At 50.0% G+C, this 16,940-nt stretch overlaps 1 long non-coding RNA gene across 1 annotated transcript in view; it reads left to right on the top strand.

Moving 5' to 3' along the window:
* The window catches only part of LOC124015935, a 62,397-nt gene that overhangs the window by 3,145 nt on the left and 42,312 nt on the right, over window positions 1–16,940 (top strand). Inside the window, exon 2 of the long non-coding RNA XR_006835257.1 lies at window positions 7,220–7,327. This is a non-coding gene — a long non-coding RNA (uncharacterized LOC124015935). The remainder of the gene's footprint in view (window positions 1–7,219; window positions 7,328–16,940) is intronic.

Genomic DNA, 16,940 nt, shown 5'->3' with positions numbered 1-16,940 from the left:
TATCTGCATTCCCAGTCATGTGAAGTCCATCGATTAGGGCCTAATGAATTTATTTAAATTCAATCATTTCCTTACATGAACTGTAACTCTACAAAATCTTTGAAATTGTTGTGTCCCTTCATTGAATGGGACTCCATTGTGTCATCACCCCCAATGCTTTCAAAGGATGGCAGACTGAAAAACCCTATACGGATTGACCATGCCTCCACAGCCAATGTATTGAGTTCCGGCGCCGACAGAGATGGCCGCCTCGCTTCGCGTTCCTAGGAAACTATGCAGTTTTTAAAATTTATTTCCGTGTTATTTCTTACATTAGTACCCCAGGTCATCTTAGGTTTCATTACATACAGTCGAGAAGAACTACTGAATATAAGATCAGCGTCAACTCACCATCAGTACGACCAAGAATATGATTTTCGAGACGCGGATCCTGTGTTCTGCTTTTCAACCAGGACAACGGAATGTATCCCATGTGGCGACCCAAAAAAACGACTCCGGAAAAGAGGGAAACGAGGCGGTCTTCTGGTCAGACTCCGGAGACGGGCACATTGTGCACCACTCCCTAGCATTCTTCTCGCCAATGTCCAGTCTCTTGACAACAAGGTTGATGAAATCCGAGCAAGGGTAGCATTCCAGAGGGACATCAGAGACTGTAACATTCTTTGCTTCACGGAAACATAGCTCACTGGAGAGACGCTATCGGAGGCGGTGCAGCCAGCGGGTTTCTCCACGCATCGCGCCGACAGAAACAAACATCTTTCTGGTAAGAAGAGTGGCGGGGTGTATGCTTTATGGCTAATGAGACGTGGTGCGATCAAAGAAACATACAGGAACTCAAATCCTTCTGTTCATCTGATTTAGAATTCCTCACAATCAAATGTCGACCGCATTATCTACCAAGAGAATTCTCTTCGATTATAATCACAGCCGTATATATTCCCCCCCAAGTAGACACATCGATGGCTCTGAACTAACTTTATTTGACTCTTTGCAAACTGGAATCCATACATCCTGAGGCTGCATTCATTGTAGCTGGGGATTTTAACAAGGCTTATCTGAAAATAAGACTCCCTAAATTGTATCAGCATATCGATTGCGCAACCAGGGCTGGAAAAACCTTGGATCATTGTTCCTCTAACTTTCGCGACGCATATAAGGCCCTGCCCCGCCCTCCTTTCGGAAAAGCTGACCACGACTCCATTTTGTTGATCCCTGCCTACAGACAGAAACTAAAACAAGAGGCTCCCACGCTGAGGTCTGTCCAACGCTGGTTCGACCAAGCTGATTCCACACCCCAAGAAAGCTAAGGTAACTGAGCTAAACGACTACAGCCCCGTAGCACTCACTTCCGTCATCATGAAGTGCTTTGAGAGACTAGTCAAGGACCATATCACCTCCACCCTACCTGACACCCTAGACCCACTCCAATTTGCTTACCGCCCAAATAGGTCCACAGACGATGCAATCTCAACCACACTGCACACTGCCCTAACCCATCTGGACAAGAGGAATACCTATGTGAGAATGCTGTTCATCGACTACAGCTCGGCATTCAACACCATAGTACCCTCCAAGCTCGTCATCAAGCTCGAGACCCTGGGTCTCGACCCCGCCCTGTGCAACTGGGTACTGGACTTCCTGACGGGCCACCCCCAAGTGGTGAGGGTAGGCAACAACATCTCCACCCCGTTGATCCTCAACACTGGGGCCCCACAAGGGTGCGTTCTGAGCCCTCTCCTGTACTCCCTGTTCACCCACGGCTGCGTGGCCACGCACGCCTCCAACTCAATCATCAAGTTTGCAGACGACACAACAGTGGTAGGCTTGATTACCAACAACGACGAGACGGCCTACAGGGAGGAGGTGAAGGCCCTCGGAGTGTGGTGTCAGGAAAATAACCTCACAATCAACGTCAGATGCACAATCGAGAGCATCCTGGCGGGCTGTATCACCGCCTGGTACGGCAACTGCTCCGCCCACAACCGTAAGGCTCTCCAGAGGGTAGTGAGGTATGCACAACGCATCACCGGGGGCAAACTACCTGCCCTCCAGGACACCTACACCATCCGATGTCAAAGGAAGGCCATAAAGATCATCAAGGACAACAACCACCCGAGCCACTGCCTGTTCACCCCGCTATCATCCAGAAGGCGAGGTCAGTACAGGTGCATCAAAGCTGGGACCGAGAGACTGAAAAACAGCTTCTTCTCGTGGTCCTTCTGTAGCTCAGTTGGTAGAGCATGGCGCTTGTAACGCCAGGGTAGTGGGTTCAATCCCCGGGACCACCCATACGTAGAATGTATGCACACATGACTGTAAGTCGCTTTGGATAAAAGCGTCTGCTAAATGGCATATATTATTTATTATTATTATTATTATTATCTCAAGGCCATCGGACTGTTAAACAGCCACCACTAACATTGAGTGGCTGCTGCCAACACACTGACACTGACACTGACTCAACTCCAGCCACTTAAATAATGGGAATTGATGGGAAATGATGTAAAATATATCACTAGCCACTTTAAACAATTCTACCTTATATAATGTTACATACCCTACATTATTAATCTCATATGGATACGTATATACTGTACTCTATCATCTACTGCATCCTTATGTAATACATGTATCACTAGCCACTTTAACTATGCCACTTTGTTTACATACTCATCTCATATGTATATACTGTACTCGATACCATCTACTGTATCTTGCCTATGCTGCTCTGTACCATCACTCATTCATATATCTTTATGTACATATTCTTTATCCCCTTACACTGTGTAGAAGACAGTAGTTTTGGAATTGTTAGTTAGATTACTTGTTGGTTATTACTGCATTGTCGGAACTGGAAGCACAAGCATTTCGCTACACTCGCATTAACATCTGCTAACCATGTGTATGTGACAAATAAAATTTGATTTGATGTCTTGCAATGCATGCCCTGCCAAAGGACCCTAGTATGCAGAATAGGTGGTTGGAGTTCGGTTGGTCCCCAAGTCTACACCAGTAACGCTAGCTTGGTGTGCAATGACTAGTGGTGGCGAGTATATCGCTGCAGCTGTACATAGTCCATCTGTAAATAGCCCACCCAATCTACCTACGTCATCCCCATATTGTTTTTATTTACTTTGCTGCTCTTTTGCACACCAGTATCACTACTTACACACCACACTCTGCTCATCTATCACTCCCGTGATAATTTGTCACGTTCTGACCATAGTTCTGTTATTTTATTCTTTGTTTCCGTGTGAGTGTTTGGGCCACACGGTACTGTTTCGGTTTTGTAAATTCACGTCATCGTTTATTGTTTTGATTCAGTGTTCAGTGCTTTCTTTAATTAAAATCAGCATGAACACTTACCACACTGCGCTTTGGTCCGATCCTTACTCCTCAGAAACACCCACCAAAAAGGACCAAGCAGCGTGGTATCGTGCAGCAGCAATCTCAGGACTCCTGGACATGGGAGCAGCAGATAATGGGAGCCAACGCTTCGAGGGAACACGGCTGGCAAGGAAGCCCGAGAGGCAGCCCCAAAAATGTATTGGGTGGGGGCACACGGGGAGTGTGGCTAAGTCAGGTAGGAGACCTGAGCTTACCGGAGAGAGAGAGGGACCAGGAGCGGGACCAGGCAGGCACCGTATTATACAGTATTATACCGTGAGGTCGTATCGGCCGGGCTAGAGTGGGCATCGAGCCAGGTGCCATGAAGCCGGCTCTGTGCATCTGGTCTCCAGTGCGTCTCCTCGGGCTGGCGTACATGGCACCAGCCTTACGCATGGTGTCCCCGGTTCGCCAGCACAGCGCAGTGCGGGCTATTCCACCTTGCCCCACTGGCCTGGCTACGGGGAGCATTCAACCAGGTAAGGTTGGGCAGGCTCGGTGCTCAAGTGCTCCAGTGCGCCTGCATGGTCCGGTCTATCCGGTGCCACCTCCACGCACCAGCCCTCCGGTGGCAGCCCCCCGTACCAGGCTGTCTCTCCGTCTTCTCCCTACAGGTGCTCCCGCCTGTCCAGTGCCGCCAGAGTCTCCCGCCTGTCCGGAGCCGCCAGAGTCTCCCGCCTGTCCGGAGCCGCCAGAGTCTCCCGCCTGTCCGGAGCTCCCGCCAGAGTCTCCCGCCTGTCCGGAGCCGCCAGAGTCTCCCGCCTGTCCGGAGCCGCTCCCGCCTGTCCGGAGAGAGTCTCCCGCCTGTCCGGAGCCGCCAGAGTCTCCCGCCTGTCCGGAGCCGCCAGAGTCTCCCGCCTGTCCGGAGCCGCCAGAGTCTCCCGCCTGTCCGGAGCCGCCAGAGTCTCCCGCCTGTCCGGAGCCGCCAGAGTCTCTCCCGCCTGTCCGGAGCCGCCAGAGTCTCCCGCCTGTCCGGGAGCCGCCAGAGTCTCCCCTGCCTGTCCGGAGCCGCCAGAGTCTCCCGCCTGTCCGGAGCCGCCAGAGTCTCCCGCCTGTCCGGAGCCGCCAGAGTCTCCCGCCTGTCCGGAGCCGCCAGAGTCTCCCGCCTGTCCGGAGCCGCCAGAGTCTCCCGCCTGTCCGGAGCCGCCAGAGTCTCCCGCCTGTCCGGAGCCGCCAGAGTCTCCCGCCTGTCCGGAGCCGCCAGAGTCTCCCCGCCTGTCCGGAGCCGCCAGAGTCTCCCGCCTGTCCGGAGCCGCCAGAGTCTCCCGCCTGTCCGGAGCCGCCAGAGTCTCCCGCCTGTCCGGAGCCGCCAGAGTCTCCCGCCTGTCCGGAGCCGCCAGAGTCTCCCGCCTGTCCGGAGCCGCCAGAGTCTCCCGCCTGTCCGGAGCCGCCAGAGTCTCCCGCCTGTCCGGAGCCGCCAGAGTCTGTCCCGCCTCTCCCGTCCGGAGCCGCCAGAGTCTCCCGCCTGTCCGGAGCTCCCGCCAGAGTCTCCCGCCTGTCCGGAGCCGCCAGAGTCTCCCGCCTGTCCGGAGCCGCCAGAGTCTCCCGCCTGTCCGGAGCCGCCAGAGTCTCCCGCCTGTCCGGAGCCGCCAGAGTCTCCCGCCTGTCCGGAGCCGCCAGAGTCTCCCGCCTGTCCGGAGCCGCCAGAGTCTCCCGCCTGTCCGGAGCCGCCAGAGTCTCCCGCCTGTCCGGAGCCGCCAGAGTCTCCCGCCTGTCCGGAGCCGCCAGAGTCTCCCGCGCCTGTCCGGGCCGCCAGAGTCTCCCGCCTGTCCGGAGCCGCCAGAGTCTCCCGCCTGTCCGGAGCCGCCAGAGTCTCCCGCCTGTCCGGAGCCGCCAGAGTCTCCCGCCAGTCAGCCAGGATGCGTCAGAGCCGCCAGATCCGCCAGGAGCCGCCAGTCAGCCAGGAGCCGCCCTTCACTCCGGAGCTGCCTGAGTCCCCCGCCTGTCCGGCGCTGCCGGAATCTCCCGTCCATTCGGGACCCATGACTAGGGTCCCCAGTCGGAGGTCGACGGCGAGGGTCACCGCTCGTAAGAGGCCACGGGGGCGGTTAAGGAGGCGGACAAAAACTGTGGTGAAGAGGGGTCCACGTCCCGCGCCAGAGCCGCCACCGCAGACAGATGCCCACCCGGACCCTCCTCTATAGGGGGGGGGGAAGTACTGTCACGTTCTGACCATAGTTCTGTTATTTTATGATTTGTTTTAGTATGGTCAGGGCGTGAGTTTGGGTGGGCAGTCTGTCTATGTTTGTTTTTCTAAGTTGGTATTTGTGTTCGGCTTGTTATGGTTCTCAATCAGAGGCAGGTGTCGTTAGTTGTCTCTGATTGAGAATCATACTAAGGTAGCCTGGACTTCACTTTTGGTTGGTGGGTGTATGTTTCCGTGTGAGTGTTTGGGCCATACGGTACTGTTTCGGTTTTGTACTCCTCTTCAGACGAAGAGGAGGAAATCCTTTACATAATCTGCTAAATTGTAATTACTTTACTACTATGGCCTATTTATTGCCTTACATCCTCATGTCATTTGCACACACTGTATACAGACTTTATTTTTTTTCTATTGTGTTATTGACTGTACGCTTGTTTATTTCATGTGTAACTCTGTGTTGTTGTTTCTGTCGCACAGCTTTGCTTTATCTTGGGCAGGTCACAGTTGTAAATGAGAACTTGTGCTCAACTAGCTTACCTGGTTAAATAAAGGTGAAAAAATATATATATAATGACCTCGCTGGAGAGTATAACCAGAAATACTGGAATATAATGACCTCTCTGGCTTTTCAGTATTAGCTGAGTAACATTCCCCAGCAAGAAAACCAAATGTCACTCAAACAGAAGGGAGAGTCACTGACAACAACCAAAACAGGTGGGGTTTTAGGAAGAGTTCTGAAAGACACTCATGCGGGTGTCCACTGAAAGTTGACTAGCAATGAACAACAACTGGAACCTAAAAGACACCCACCCACTAAATTAGCCTAAGAGGTAAACAAAAGAAAAACCGACACCAAATTTAAAGACAGTAAGAAAACCAAAAAGGTGGGGCAAAACTAAATCAGATAAAGGATTGTTTGTATAGAAATCAACATAGGGAGCGCCAACTAAAGATGTTAACCCTGCGCCTCCATCAAGACAAGTGGAGCACTGGGCTACCCACTCTTAAATAGCACCTGAGCCAGCACATGTGAAACACCTTCCCAATAACAAGATGGCAACCAGCACAGGTGTAACACCAGATCTTAATTACATCAAAATGTGGGGCAAAACTGATACAGTAGTGCACAGAGAAAGCTCTGAACATAAAACAAATATTAGCAACACCAAGATTTACGTGCTAAAGTCCAACCTCAAAAAATAAATGGAAAAACCATAACTGGTAACACCTTCCCCCTTAAGACAACAAATAATTCCTATAATTTTGTTGGACAAGTTCTCTCATCACCAACAGAAAACAACTTTCATTGCAAAAACAAGACAAAACAGCCACTTCTTATTTTTGTATATATATATGCTTTAAAAAAACATCTTTATTATGAATTTGTGTACATATATATATATATATTTTTTTTATAGCTGTCTAAAATTGAAGTTTTGAGAAAATCACATACTGTACGCTCCTATAACTCTCGTCCCCTTTGAACGATCGCAACCAAAACAATACTCATCTCCAATATGGCAAAACGTGCAGTCAACCCTGGCTCAACACAAAAGACAAAACTTATTGACTGCCCTCTCTTGAAAGACATTCAGCAACCAAGTTGGCTCGACCACGGACATGTCTGATTTCAAGGGGGAACTGCTGCAATATCCGTAGTAACTTTCCTCTTGTGATTTTCCTCAGTGGAATGGCCTCAGGGAAACGAGTGGCAGCGCACATGATGGTTAAGAGTAACTTGTTAAGAAACTTTGAGCAAAGGACCATCACAGTCCACCAGAACCCTGCTGAAAGGTATGTCAAAAGCAGGAATATAGTGAAAAGGTGCAACCGGCACAGCTTGGTTCGGTTTACCCATCCGCTGGCAAACATGAAAGAATTTACAGTAAGCCACAACATCCTGTTTCAGACTAGGCCAGAAGAAGTTATTCAAGATACAGTCATACATCTTGTTGACCCCAAGATGGCTTGCCATACTAACATCATGAGCCAACCTCAGTATCTCTTATCGTAGTGTAACTATAACGACAATTTGAGACACACTGAGCCAATTGTCTTGCCCCGAAGTGAAGCGAGGATGCCTTTTCCTCATTAGAACATTTTACTGTTTCGCAATCAGCTTATTCCTGGACATTGAAGTGTCAACTGTAGGAACCTTCACTGACCTTTGGGGTTTTAAAAGGAGAGATCAACTCAGGAGGTTTAGCGAAATCAGGATCACCCATAAACGTCTCGGACATATCGACCACGGTGGGATAATAATATAATAATAATAATAATATATGCCATTTAGCAGACGCTTTTATCCAAAGCGACTTACAGTCATGTGTGCATACATTCTACGTATGGGTGGTCCCGGGGATTGAACCCACTACCCTGGCGTTACAAGCGCCATGCTCTACCAACTGAGCTACACAGGATCACTGACATCCTCAACACTAGACTTGCTCCCGGCAACTTTCTTAGACGTAGCATGTGTAACGGCACACACTGAGAACACTGAGATAAGTTTTTGATAACCCATCAGGTTACTTTACTCTGGGTTCCTTACCAACAACAGGATTTGACACGACCATCCCTCCAGCCAAATCGTTTCCCAAAATGAACAAGACCCCCTTCACTGGTAGGCTAGGCCTCACTCAAACAATGGAACTATAAATAAGATCAGACTCGAGTTCCACATTATACAAAGGAACTTCCATGCAACCCATCTCCACAGCGTGTACTTACACATTTTAGCCAGTTGCTGAAGTGTCAGACAATGGCAAAACACCCTCCAAAATGAAGGACTGGGCTGCCCTGGTATCTCACAGTATCTTCACCGGCTGCTTAACAGCATCCCAACTCCTCAGAGGCACGAACCCATCTGAATCAAATGGCTATAACATCGGATCCAAAATCTTGTTTAGGAAATACCAGTCCTAACCAGAAACTTAATGGGCCGGAGTGCTCCCACAAGAAGAAACTGCTTTTTCTCTCATTTCTCCGTTTCAACCTAGAACACTGATAGACGATGTGTACTCTCTCACGCCAGTACTGACAAACTGGCGGATACAAAAAAAAATAGTATTCTGCTGATCTTTATCTTTGGGCACTGAAGAAATGGACTGAAACCTCACAGTAGGGGACTTCTCTGGACATCTCTGGACTGAAATCTCACAGTAGGGGACATCTCTGGACTGAAACCTCACAGTAGGGGACTTCTCTGGACATCTGGACTGAAATCTCACAGTAGGGGACTTCTCTGGACATCTCTGGACTGAAATCTCACAGTAGGGGACTTCTCTGGACATCTCTGGACTGAAACCTCACAGTAGGGGACTTCTCTGGACATCTCTGGACTGAAACCTCACAGTAGGGGACTTCTCTGGACATCTGGACTGAAATCTCACAGTAGGGGACTTCTCTGGACATCTCTGGACTGAAATCTCACAGTAGGGGACTTCTCTGGACATCTCTGGACTGAAACCTCACAGTAGGGGACTTCTCTGGACATCTCTGGACTGAAACCTCACAGTAGGGGACTTCTCTGGACATCTCTGGACTGAAACCTCACAGTAGGGGACTTCTCTGGACATCTCTGGACTGAAACCTCACAGTAGGGGACTTCTCTGGACATCTCTGGACTGAAATCTCACAGTAGGGGACTTCTCTGGACATATCTGGACTGAAATCTCACAGTAGGGGACATCTCTGGACTGAAACCTCACAATAAGGGGACTTCTCGGGACATCTCTGGACTGAAACCTCACAATAGGGGACTTCTCTGGACATCTCTGGACTGACACCTCACAGTAGGGGACTTCTCTGGACTGAAACCTCACAGTAGGGGACTTCTCTGGACATCTCTGGACTGAAACCTCACAGTAGGGAACTTCTCTGAATATCTCTGGACTGAAACCTCACAGTAGGGGACTTCTCTGAATATCTCTGGACTGAAACCTCACAGTAGGGGACTTCTCTGGACATCTCTGGACTGAAATCTCACAGTAGGGGACTTCTCTGGACTGAAATCTCACAGTAGGGGACTTCTCTGGACTGAAATCTCACAGTAGGGGACTTCTCTGGAAAATCTCATCTTCTGAATATCTCTGGACTGAAACCTCACAGTAGGGGACTTCTCTGGACATCTCTGGACTGAAATCTCACAGTAGGGGACTTCTCTGGACATCTCTGGACTGAAACCTCACAGTAGGGGACTTCTCTGGACTGAAACCTCACAGTAGGGGACTTCTCTGGACTGAAACCTCACAGTAGGGGACTTCTCTGGACATCTCTGGACTGAGACTTCACAGTAGGGGACTTCTCTGGACTGAAACCTCACAGTAGGGGACTTCTCTGAATATCTCTGGACTGAAACCTCAAAGTAGGGGACTTCTCTGGACATCTCTGGACTGAAATCTCACAGTAGGGGACTTCTCTGGACATCTCTGGACTGAAACCTCACAGTAGGGGACTTCTCTGGACTGAAACCTCACAGTAGGGGACTTCTCTGGACTGAAACCTCACAATAGGGGACTTCTCCTGACATCTCTGGACTGACACCTCACAGTAGGGGACTTCTCTGGACATCTCTGGACTGAAACCTCACAGTAGGGGACTTCTCTGGACATCTCTGGACTGAAATCTCACAGTAGGGGACTTCTCTGGACATCTCTGGACTGAAACCTCACAGTAGGGGACTTCTCTGGACTGAAACCTCACAGTAGGGGACTTCTCTGGACTGAAACCTCACAGTAGGGGACTTCTCTGGACATCTCTGGACTGAAATCTCACAGTAGGGGACTTCTCTGGACATCTCTGGACTGAAACCTCACAGTAGGGGACTTCTCTGGACATCTCTGGACTGACACCTCACAGTAGGGGACTTCTCTGGACATCTCTGGACTGAAATCTCACAGTAGGGGACATCTCTGGACTGAAACCTCACAATAGGGGGACTTCTCGGGACATCTCTGGACTGAAACCTCACAATAGGGGACTTCTCTGGACATCTCTGGACTGACACCTCACAGTAGGGGACTTCTCTGGACTGAAACCTCACAGTAGGGGACTTCTCTGGACATCTCTGGACTGAAACCTCACAGTAGGGAACTTCTCTGAATATCTCTGGACTGAAACCTCACAGTAGGGGACTTCTCTGAATATCTCTGGACTGAAACCTCACAGTAGGGGACTTCTCTGGACATCTCTGGACTGAAATCTCACAGTAGGGGACTTCTCTGGACATCTCTGGACTGAAATCTCACAGTAGGGGACTTCTCTGGACTTCTCTGGACTGAAATCTCACAGTAGGGGACTTCTCTGGACTGAAATCTCACAGTAGGGGACTTCTCTGAATATCTCTGGACTGAAACCTCACAGTAGGGGACTTCTCTGGACTGAAATCTCACAGTAGGGGACTTCTCTGGACATCTCTGGACTGAAACCTCACAGTAGGGGATTTCTCTGGACTGAAACCTCACAGTAGGGGACTTCTCTGGACTGAAACCTCACAGTAGGGGACTTCTCTGGACATCTCTGGACTGAGACTTCACAGTAGGGGACTTCTCTGGACTGAAACCTCACAGTAGGGGACTTCTCTGGACATCTCTGGACTGAAACCTCACAGTAGGGGACTTCTCTGGACATCTCTGGACTGAAATCTCACAGTAGGGGACTTCTTTGGACATCTCTGGACTGAAACCTCACAGTAGGGGACTTCTCTGGACTGAAACCTCACAGTAGGGGACTTCTCTGGACTGAAACCTCACAATAGGGGACTTCTCCTGACATCTCTGGACTGACACCTCACAGTAGGGGACTTCTCTGGACATCTCTGGACTGAAACCTCACAGTAGGGAACTTCTCTGGACATCTCTGGACTGAAACCTCACAGTAGGGGACTTCTCTGAATATATCTCGACTGAAACCTCACAGTAGGGGACTTCTCTGGACATCTCTGGACTGAAACCTCACAGTAGGGTACTTCTCTGGACATCTCTGGACTGAAACCTCAGAGTAGGGGACTTCTCTGGACATCTCTGGACTAAAACCTCACAGTAGGGGACTTCTCTGGACATCTCTGGACTGAAACCTCACAGTAGGGGACTTCTCTGGACATCTCTGGACTGAAACCTCACAGTAGGGGACTTCTCTGGACTAAAACCTCACAATAGGGGACTTCTCTGGACATCTCTGGACTGAAACCTCACAGTAGGGGACTTCTCTGGACATCTCTGGACTGAAACCTCACAGTAGGGGACTTCTCTGGACATCTGGACTGAAATCTCACAGTAGGGGACTTCTCTGGACATCTCTGGACTGAAATCTCACAGTAGTGGACTTCTCTGGACATCTCTGGACTGAAACCTCACAGTAGGGGACTTCTCTGGACATCTCTGGACTGAAACCTCACAGTAGGGGACTTCTCTGGACATCTCTGGACTGAAACCTCACAGTAGGGGACTTCTCTGGACATCTCTGGACTGAAACCTCACAGTAGGGGACTTCTCTGGACATCTCTGGACTGAAATCTCACAGTAGGGGACTTCTCTGGACATATCTGGACTGAAATCTCACAGTAGGGGACATCTCTGGACTGAAACCTCACAATAAGGGGACTTCTCGGGACATCTCTGGACTGAAACCTCACAATAGGGGACTTCTCTGGACATCTCTGGACTGACACCTCACAGTAGGGGACTTCTCTGGACTGAAACCTCACAGTAGGGGACTTCTCTGGACATCTCTGGACTGAAACCTCACAGTAGGGAACTTCTCTGAATATCTCTGGACTGAAACCTCACAGTAGGGGACTTCTCTGAATATCTCTGGACTGAAACCTCACAGTAGGGGACTTCTCTGGACATCTCTGGACTGAAATCTCACAGTAGGGGACTTCTCTGGACATCTCTGGACTGAAATCTCACAGTAGGGGACTTCTCTGGACTGAAATCTCACAGTAGGGGACTTCTCTGGACTGAAATCTCACAGTAGGGGACTTCTCTGAATATCTCTGGACTGAAACCTCACAGTAGGGGACTTCTCTGGACATCTCTGGACTGAAATCTCACAGTAGGGAACTTCTCTGGACATCTCTGGACTGAAACCTCACAGTAGGGGACTTCTCTGGACTGAAACCTCACAGTAGGGGACTTCTCTGGACTGAAACCTCACAGTAGGGTACTTCTCTGGACATCTCTGGACTGAGACTTCACAGTAGGGGACTTCTCTGGACTGAAACCTCACAGTAGGGGACTTCTCTGAATATCTCTGGACTGAAACCTCAAAGTAGGGGACTTCTCTGGACATCTCTGGACTGAAATCTCACAGTAGGGGACTTCTCTGGACATCTCTGGACTGAAACCTCACAGTAGGGGACTTCTCTGGACTGAAACCTCACAGTAGGGGACTTCTCTGGACTGAAACCTCACAATAGGGGACTTCTCCTGACATCTCTGGACTGACACCTCACAGTAGGGGACTTCTCTGGACATCTCTGGACTGAAACCTCACAGTAGGGGACTTCTCTGGACATCTCTGGACTGAAATCTCACAGTAGGGGACTTCTCTGGACATCTCTGGACTGAAACCTCACAGTAGGGGACTTCTCTGGACTGAAACCTCACAGTAGGGGACTTCTCTGGACTGAAACCTCACAGTAGGGGACTTCTCTGGACATCTCTGGACTGAAATCTCACAGTAGGGGACTTCTCTGGACATCTCTGGACTGAAACCTCACAGTAGGGGACGTCTCTGGACATCTCTGGACTGACACCTCACAGTAGGGGACTTCTCTGGACATCTCTGGACTGAAATCTCACAGTAGGGGACATCTCTGGACTGAAACCTCACAATAAGGGTACTTCTCGGGACATCTCTGGACTGAAACCTCACAATAGGGGACTTCTCTGGACATCTCTGGACTGACACCTCACAGTAGGGGACTTCTCTGGACTGAAACCTCACAGTAGGGGACTTCTCTGGACATCTCTGGACTGAAACCTCACAGTAGGGGACTTCTCTGGACTGAAACCTCACAGTAGGGGACTTCTCTGACATCTCTGGACTGAAACCTCACAGTAGGGGACTTCTCTGGACATCTCTGGACTGAAATCTCACAGTAGGGGACTTCTCTGGACATCTCTGGACTGAAACCTCACAGTAGGGGACTTCTCTGGACTGAAACCTCACAGTAGGGGACTTCTCTGGACTGAAACCTCACAGTAGGGGACTTCTCTGACATCTCTGGACTGACACCTCACAGTAGGGGACTTCTCTGGACATCTCTGGACTGAAACCTCACAGTAGGGGACTTCTCTGGACATCTCTGGACTGAAATCTCACAGTAGGGGACTTCTCTGGACATCTCTGGACTGAAACCTCACAGTAGGGGGACTGAAACCTCTCTGGACATCTTCTCTGGACATCTCTGGACTCTGGACTGAAACCTCACAGTAGGGGACTTCTCTGGACATCTCTGGACTGAAACCTCACAGTAGGGGACTTCTCTGGACATCTCTGGACTGAAATCTCACAGTAGGGGACATCTCTGGACTGAAACCTCACAATAAGGGGACTTCTCGGGACATCTCTGGACTGAAACCTCACAATAGGGGACTTCTCTGGACATCTCTGGACTGACACCTCACAGTAGGGGACTTCTCTGGACTGAAACCTCACAGTAGGGGACTTCTCTGGACATCTCTGGACTGAAACCTCACAGTAGGGAACTTCTCTGAATATCTCTGGTCTGAAACCTCACAGTAGGGGACTTCTCTGAATATCTCTGGACTGAAACCTCACAGTAGGGGACTTCTCTGGACATCTCTGGACTGAAATCTCACAGTAGGGGACTTCTCTGGACATCTCTGGACTGAAATCTCACAGTAGGGGACTTCTCTGGACTGAAATCTCACAGTAGGGGACTTCTCTGGACTGAAATCTCACAGTAGGGGACTTCTCTGAATATCTCTGGACTGAAACCTCACAGTAGGGGACTTCTCTGGACATCTCTGGACTGAAATCTCACAGTAGGGACTTCTCTGGACATCTCTGGACTGAAACCTCACAGTAGGGGACTTCTCTGGACTGAAACCTCACAGTAGGGGACTTCTCTGGACTGAAACCTCACAGTAGGGGACTTCTCTGGACATCTCTGGACTGAGACTTCACAGTAGGGGACTTCTCTGGACTGAAACCTCACAGTAGGGGACTTCTCTGGACATCTCTGGACTGAAACCTCACAGTAGGGGACTTCTCTGGACATCTCTGGACTGAAATCTCACAGTAGGGGACTTCTCTGGACATCTCTGGACTGAAATCTCACAGTAGGGGACTTCTCTGGACTGAAATCTCACAGTAGGGGACTTCTCTGGACTGAAATCTCACAGTAGGGGACTTCTCTGAATATCTCTGGACTGAAACCTCACAGTAGGGGACTTCTCTGGACATCTCTGGACTGAAATCTCACAGTAGGGAACTTCTCTGGACATCTCTGGACTGAAACCTCACAGTAGGGGACTTCTCTGGACTGAAACCTCACAGTAGGGGACTTCTCTGGACTGAAACCTCACAGTAGGGTACTTCTCTGGACATCTCTGGACTGAGACTTCACAGTAGGGGACTTCTCTGGACTGAAACCTCACAGTAGGGGACTTCTCTGAATATCTCTGGACTGAAACCTCAAAGTAGGGGACTTCTCTGGACATCTCTGGACTGAAATCTCACAGTAGGGGACTTCTCTGGACATCTCTGGACTGAAACCTCACAGTAGGGGACTTCTCTGGACTGAAACCTCACAGTAGGGGACTTCTCTGGACTGAAACCTCACAATAGGGGACTTCTCCTGACATCTCTGGACTGACACCTCACAGTAGGGGACTTCTCTGGACATCTCTGGACTGAAACCTCACAGTCTTCTCTGGACATCTCTGGACTGAAATCTCACAGTAGGGGACTTCTCTGGACATCTCTGGACTGAAACCTCACAGTAGGGGACTTCTCTGGACTGAAACCTCACAGTAGGGGACTTCTCTGGACTGAAACCTCACAGTAGGGGACTTCTCTGGACATCTCTGGACTGAAATCTCACAGTAGGGGACTTCTCTGGACATCTCTGGACTGAAACCTCACAGTAGGGGACGTCTCTGGACATCTCTGGACTGACACCTCACAGTAGGGGACTTCTCTGGACATCTCTGGACTGAAATCTCACAGTAGGGGACATCTCTGGACTGAAACCTCACAATAAGGGTACTTCTCGGGACATCTCTGGACTGAAACCTCACAATAGGGGACTTCTCTGGACATCTCTGGACTGACACCTCACAGTAGGGGACTTCTCTGGACTGAAACCTCACAGTAGGGGACTTCTCTGGACATCTCTGGACTGAAACCTCACAGTAGGGAACTTCTCTGAATATCTCTGGACTGAAACCTCACAGTAGGGGACTTCTCTGAATATCTCTGGACTGAAACCTCACAGTAGGGGACTTCTCTGGACATCTCTGGACTGAAATCTCACAGTAGGGGACTTCTCTGGACATCTCTGGACTGAAACCTCACAGTAGGGGACTTCTCTGGACTGAAACCTCACAGTAGGGGACTTCTCTGGACTGAAACCTCACAATAGGGGACTTCTCCTGACATCTCTGGACTGACACCTCACAGTAGGGGACTTCTCTGGACATCTCTGGACTGAAACCTCACAGTAGGGGACTTCTCTGGACATCTCTGGACTGAAATCTCACAGTAGGGGACTTCTCTGGACATCTCTGGACTGAAACCTCACAGTAGGGGACTTCTCTGGACTGAAACCTCACAGTAGGGGACTTCTCTGGACTGAAACCTCACAGTAGGGGACTTCTCTGGACATCTCTGGACTGAAATCTCACAGTAGGGGACTTCTCTGGACATCTCTGGACTGAAACCTCACAGTAGGGGACGTCTCTGGACATCTCTGGACATCTCTGGACTGACACCTCACAGTAGGGGACTTCTCTGGACATCTCTGGACTGAAATCTCACAGTAGGGGACATCTCTGGACTGAAACCTCACAATAAGGGTACTTCTCGGGACATCTCTGGACTGAAACCTCACAATAGGGGACTTCTCTGGACATCTCTGGACTGACACCTCACAGTAGGGGACTTCTCTGGACTGAAACCTCACAGTAGGGGACTTCTCTGGACATCTCTGGACTGAAACCTCACAGTAGGGAACTTCTCTGAATATCTCTGGTCTGAAACCTCACAGTAGGGGACTTCTCTGAATATCTCTGGACTGAAACCTCACAGTAGGGGACTTCTCTGGACATCTCTGGACTGAAATCTCACAGTAGGGGACTTCTCTGGACATCTCTGGACTGAAATCTCACAGTAGGGGACTTCTCTGGACTGAAATCTCACAGTAGGGGACTTCTCT

Source organism: Oncorhynchus gorbuscha, linkage group LG26 (genome assembly GCF_021184085.1).
Source record: "Oncorhynchus gorbuscha isolate QuinsamMale2020 ecotype Even-year linkage group LG26, OgorEven_v1.0, whole genome shotgun sequence".
In the NCBI taxonomy this organism is placed as follows: Eukaryota; Metazoa; Chordata; class Actinopteri; order Salmoniformes; family Salmonidae; genus Oncorhynchus; species Oncorhynchus gorbuscha.
The sequence above is the reverse complement of the archived record's forward strand: the minus strand, read 5'-3'. Positions and strand labels throughout refer to the sequence as shown.